Source organism: Trichosurus vulpecula, chromosome 2 (genome assembly GCF_011100635.1).
Source record: "Trichosurus vulpecula isolate mTriVul1 chromosome 2, mTriVul1.pri, whole genome shotgun sequence".
Lineage (NCBI taxonomy): Eukaryota > Metazoa > Chordata > Mammalia > Diprotodontia > Phalangeridae > Trichosurus > Trichosurus vulpecula.
Window position 1 is genome coordinate 230,980,957 of NC_050574.1, and position 6,990 is coordinate 230,987,946.

Genomic DNA, 6,990 nt, shown 5'->3' on the forward strand with positions numbered 1-6,990 from the left:
ATACCTTGAATTAACATATTCATTGTTTGATATGCTGTGGAAAGGATACAAAGACAAATAAAAACACATACATAAGGCAGAGAATCATAGTTGTCAGGACTAAAAGGGAACTTATTGCTCATCTAGTCTAATCTAACTCACAGAAATCATCTCAACAACATCCACATAAAAGTTCATCTATTCTTTGCTTGAAGACCTTGAGGGTGAGGGAACTCTTCTACCTTTGGAGGAAGCCCATTTCTTGTTTGAATGGGTTACTATTTTCAAATGGGAAACAAAAGGCATTTGTCCATACTGGGTGCGGGTGGGGGTGCTGCAGTGAAACAGCGAGCTTCATCCGAATGTGGACTTCTCCAGAACCAGAGTTAGCAAGGAGTGTTAGTAAATATTTTTCAGAATAGAAAATAATCTAAAAAACAGGCCTTGACCTCAAGAGGTTAGGAAGCAAGGGGGAGAGAACACAATACCAGAGCAAGGTAGGATGTGATCAGGGTCATCAAAGCAAAGTGCTATATAGGAGTTTGAAGGAAGGAGAGCTCCCATTTGGTTGGTGGGATCAGGATAGGATCTATGGAAGAGACAGCCTTGAGGTGGGCTTTGCATGATTGTACAGACAAGGGATAAGTGAAAACTTATTAAAATGGGTTTTATAGACAACAGACTTCACTTTACATTGCTGAAAACTCTACAATTCTCATCAAGGCAAAAATAGATGATAGAGAAAAAATAATAACCTGCACTTTCAAAAGTTTAATCTATTATGGAAAATTGTTGCGTGTATCTCTGTGTCACAGACCTTTTAACCATAATTCAGGCATATGATAGAAAAATAGATGATCATACTAACCTTGTTTTTTCTTTCATTACACTAAAACTTGCATTATTCTGTTGATTATAGCGCCCTAAGGAAAATCTATCTAAACAATATCAATTTGAAGGGGCTAAAGAAACAATGATAAATAAGTCATCAATTCATTTTCATTTTAATATATCTTCTTTATTAGGTTATGGAATCTAGCCACACTTTCAAAGGATCAATAAAAAATATATATAAATAACTATTTTATTAGTTACATGGGAAGTTGTATATGACAAAAAGGCTATGATTAAATACAATACAATGAATGTAAGATTGTTGTTTCAAAATAGAGTAGCACTGGTTACATTCACTAATGCTTGAACTATTATAACAATAAGATACCAAGTCAGACCACCTCATTTTTCAATAATAGTTCCCTCCAAAGTAATGGCAAAGAGTGTATCTGAATATTTTTATGTTTACCATTAAACACAAAACACTTTCCCCTATCGCAGAGCCCCCACCCACCCACCCATGTGCAAGTTGCTTAACCTATCTGAATCTCAGTTTACTAATCTGTAAAGTGGGGTAATAATATTTATACTACCAACCACACAGGCTTCTTGTGCAAAGTTCTTTGTAAACTGTAAAACACGTTAGAAAAGTGAGCTATGGGCTTACAGACCAATGGTGTACGTATGTATCTCTTTACCCTCACCTTTTGAAAAGCATTCTTTCATTTTCTGAGCTGCCCCAGACTGCTCCCAGAGGAATCTTTGGGCTGATAATGGTGTTGATGGTCTCCAGAGGAAAAATCGCTCCTCAAAGGAAAGATGGGACTTGTAGGTGTCCATGATCTATTCATACTTTGCCTAAAATGTTATATTTTCACATTTTGATATTATCTATTTCTTTGAGATCATGAATACCAAGTCTTCTTAATAAATCACTTTTTAAATTTGACACTCAATCATCTTCCAAGATAAACATTCATTGTACATTCAGTTTATGATAGAAGAGATCTGGTTTTCTTGGAGATCTGACCATTCATTCTTGCTTTCTTTTCTTAGATAATGGGGTTAGACTCACCACCTCCATTTTCCAGCATCTACACACTTTTACTGACTTTAAATGTGATTAAAGGACTGTACCACCTCAGCAGGAGTTCAAATCATATCAGAATTCTTTATTTCCTTTAATTTGTCTCCATTGACTATTTTCTTCTTATATCATCTTTCTTCCCTTCATCCTGCTCTTGACGGCTCAGCAGATTTACAGCTAGTTCTCTTTCTTCAATGGCTCATGGCATATTGTGACAAGTCAGGACTAGGATATTCTTTGGAGAATTTTTGAAAACTTCAACTACAATTGCTATTTGCTATTTTTCAAGACATTTACTCATAGATGTACTGCTCAAAAGATTAAGCAAGATATCTTACTTGCCCAGTGGGTTTATAATGGAAGAAAAATTGACAGATGACATACCAAAACATAGGAAGAGGATGAACAATTCAAAGTGTAGAGCCACAGACAGTCAGAATAATATTCTCGTCCTATATAAAGATGTGTTGCTCAAGTCTTATGTAGCCAGGCTCTTTATATTTTAGTGTTTTTGTAGTTTTGTTTTTTCTAATCTAAAATTATATTTGGAAGTAAAATAACAGTGCCCTCCACTTTTAATTCTTTATATTTTTTCAAATACATTCACTTACTCGATCTTCATAATAATCCTGTGAAATAGGTATGGCAGGTATTTTTTTATCCCCATTTAACAGATGAGAAAACTGAGATGCATGAAGGCAATTTTTTAAAATTTATTTTTATTTTTAGTTTACAACAGACGGTTCTACATAATTTTGAGTTCCAGATTTTCTCCCCTCCCTCCCCAAGATGGCATGGAATCTCATATAACTACCACGAATGACTTCGCATTGAATTAGTTTATACACTAGTCAAGTTGCGGAGAAGAATTACGACCAATGGAATGAATGATGAGAAAGAAGAAACAGAACAAAAAAAAAAACAACCCAAAAACAAAAGAGAAGCGAAAAAGGCAAGCATGAAGTGTGCCTCAATCTGCATTCAAACTTCATAGTTCTTTCTCTGGATGTAGACAGCATTCTCCATCATGAGTCCTTTGGAGTTGTGCCTGCACCTTGTGTTACTGAGAAGAGCGAAGTCTGTCAGGGTTGGTCCTCACGGAATCCATATATCTGTGGCTGTGTACAGTGTTCTCCTGGCTCTGCTCCGCTCACTGAGCATTATGTCGTTTAGGTTTTGCCAGGTTGTTATGAAGTCCGTATCATCACCATTTCTTATGGTGCAATAATATTCCATTACCTTCATATACCACAGTTTGTTCAGCCATTCCCCAATTGATGGGCATTCCTTTGATTTCCAATTCTTGGCTACCACAAAAAGAGCCGCTATAAATATCCTTGTACATATGGGTCCTTTTCCCGCTTGTGTGATTTCTTTGGGATATAACCCTAGAAGTGGTATTGCTGGGTCAAAGGGTATGAACATTTTTATAGCCCTTTGGGCATAGTTCCAAATTGCTCTCCAAAATGGCTGGATCAGCTCACAACTCCACCAGCAATGTAACAATGTTCCAATTTTCCCACATCCTTTCCAGCCTTTATCATTTTCATGTTTTGTTATTTTAGCCAATCTGACAGGAGAGATGTGGTATCTAAGAGTTGTTTTGATTTGCATTTCTCTAATCAGTAGTGATTTAGAGCATTTTTTCATATGCCTATAGATAGCTTTAATTTCTCATGAAGGCAATTTTAAAGATCATGCAGTTTATTAGTGGCAGAGCAAGAACAATCCTGTGTTCAAAGATTGGGCTCATTCACTAGCCAGTACCAAAGAAGATATCATAGGAACAGAGACATCTGTTGACACTGCAGAGCTGAAAGCTCTCCTTGAATTCTGTTAAACATCCTGCTGTATGATGCTATGTCAAATGAACAATAACAGATGGCGTTTCCTTGGGCGGGGCAGAGGGGCAGATTAATGATGTCTTATCAATATAGCATCAAATTCTAGAACGAAGTGAAAATTATTAAACTGTGTGTTTCTAACTTTCAATACCACTTAAGACCTGGACCCACAACAAGCATCATGCATTGCATGTTGAACATCAGTATCACCAAGTTCTAATGAATATTGGTCAATCATTGAAATATACATTTATTCACTGAAGGCCTATTACACACTCAGCACTGTGTTAGAATCCATGAGGAGTGTATAAGATGTATTAGATATGTCCTGCCTTTTATACCCTTGCAACTGAGTTAGTAAAATAATACTGAGAGAAATGGAACAATAAAAGAACAATAGAAGGCCACATGTAATTAAGTGCTAAATTGTGTGATGCATATGCAACAAGAAGTTTAGAGGATCAAGTAAGGCTGGAATAATTAGGGAACTTAGTCATTGGACTAAGGTCACACGTTAAAAGTATCAATAATTTTTGCAAGCAAAGAGCAATGGTGTTCTTATTATCATTCCCACACCACTTTTTACTCTCTAACACTGTAGCCGCAGACGTGGAAGTGGGGCATGCAGACATGGAAGTGGTCATTTCAAAATTTGTTGTTCATTTTGTATATTTTGTCTGTGGCCATAATTTTTTTTAAAAAATCTATTGACCAATGTTCTAGTCATGAGATTTGTATGCATAGAATGGCCTTTGGAAAACAAACACCTTTCCAGTTTGATGGAACTTGTCAGAATTTTCATTTTGCTAGCATAATCTTGGAGAACCCAGAGTAGAGATATAAAAGAAACTGGCTCAAATTTATAAGAATAACAGCCATTCCTTGACAGATTGCTGAGAACATACACAAGAAGTTCTCAAAAGAAGAAATCCAAATGATCAATAGCCATATGAAAAAAGTTCTAAATAACTAATAATTAGGGAAACTCAAATTAATGCAACTTGAAACTCTACCTCATACTTATCAGGTTGGCAAAGATAACAAAAAAGAAAAATGACAATTGTTGGAGGAGCTAGAGGAAAACAAACATTGGTACACTGTTGATTGAGCTGTGAAATGGTCCAAACATTCTGGAAAAACTTTGGAATTCTGCCCACAGTCAATAAACTGCACATGCCCAGCAAAACCACTACCAAACTTATTTACCCAAAGAGATAAAAGAGAGAAAAGACCCACATTACCAACATATTTCTTTGGTTTTTTTTTTTTTTTTTTTTTTTTTTTTTTTGCTTTTTGGCAGGGCAATTGGGGGTTAAGTGACTTGCCCAAGGTCACACAGCTAGTACATGTGTCAAGTGTCTGAGGCCGGATTTGAACTCAGGTCCTCCTGACTCCAGGGCCGGTGCTCTACTCACTGCGCCACCTAGCTGCCCCTTAACATATTTCTTTGTTTTTAGCAAAGATGATATACGAATGTAATGGAATACTACTGTGCCATAAGAAATGCTAAAAATGACAATCTCAGAAGAACTTCAGGAAGGGAAGAAAGTAAAATACAGGAAGAAAGATAAGATGCAGTTCCTTGGTCAGAAATAAAATGCAGAGATGGATAGCTGGAAGGCCAATGCACTTGGGTTAACAGGAGTCCCTTCCTTGTAAGTAGACAAAGACAGCAGAGAATCAAGTGTAGAAATTAATCTTGAGAGTGGCTGAGCTACAGGGTGAACTGTATCAGCATCCTCAAAAAGTGCACAAGGCAGAGTAATCTCTGCTGGAAAGCTGGAGCCAAATTCAGAGATAACATCCTTCCCCATTTCCTATCTCCTAGGAGGATTAAGGGAAGAGGGGAGAAAGTTTTAAGACCTGGCTTGAATCCAAGAAAGTTAGCAAATGAATACATTTTCAAGGTTAAATCTTTCCATATCTCTGAGTGTGAATAGGTGTTGAACCCATGTAAAGTTTTTCATTGGTTCATTCTTCTGCTTATACATTCTCCGTCTCCATCTCTCTATTCCTATTTCTGTCTCTCTGTGTCTGTCTCTGTCTCACACACACACACATGCACACATGGACACACACACACATTCCAAGATAAAAAGCCCTGTTAGATATCATTTATCCTCTGACTCTCTGTGAGTCTGTGGCAATAAGAGTCCAGAGGAAAAAGGGGAGTTTCCATGATAGAGTGCTGCCAAACCCATATGATTAACTTTGGAGTTAGAACTTTTGAATTCAACATGAAATTTATGAGACCTCTTCTCAGACATCACTTCAAAGCTGACCTGCTTGAGAAGAGCAGCTTCAGTATAAGCTTACTTGTCAGGAAATTTCCCTCTAGGGAACCAAGATGCTCAAAAGTCATACCTCAGAGAGAATTCCCTCTACAATGTACTGACAAGTGGTTGTTCAGCCACTTTTGCTTCAGTCTTCCAGTGAGGGAGGGCTCGTCATCTTCAAAGGCAGCCCATTTCACTTTGGAATAGCTCTATAGGTTGGGATATGCATTCTTACAGAAAACCTAAATTTTCCCCTTTTCAATTTCTACTCATTGCTCCTATATCCTCTGTGGACAAGCAGAACCAATCTGATTCCTTTCCCACATGACAGTCCTTGAAATACTTGAAAATAGCTATTACATTCCCTCAAAGTCTTTACTTTTTGTAAACATTCTAAGTTCCTACATCTGATCTTTTTACTTGGTTCTAAGATTTTCTCATTATCCAGGTGCCCTCTTATCAACATGCTGTAGATCAATGTGCTTTTTTCGATCAGGTCAAGCATTTATTAAATGCCCACTATGTGCCAGGCCCAGTGCTAAGTTGGCTATACACTGAAAGGCAAAAAACCCCCAAAAACCCAGTCCTTGCACTTGTCTAATCAATAAGCCTTTATTAAGCATCTACCTCATTCCAAGGCACTGAATGAGGTGCTCAGTTACAAAGACACAGAGAAAAGGGGTTACAAAACCAAAAATAGAATAGCACTTGCCCTCAAGGAGATTATATTCTATTGGGGGAGATTAACATGTACTCATAATTATACACAAAATCTTGACAACACAAATACAAGTTATTTTTGTTGTTACACATTGGGGAGGCACCAGAAGCTGGAGGTAGAAGGAAAGGCTTAAATAGAAGGTGGTATTTGAGCTGAATTTTGAAAGAAATGAAGGATTCTGAGAGGTAGAAGTAAAGATGGAATGAAGTCTAGGCATCAAGAACAAGCAGTACAAAGATGTGGGACAGG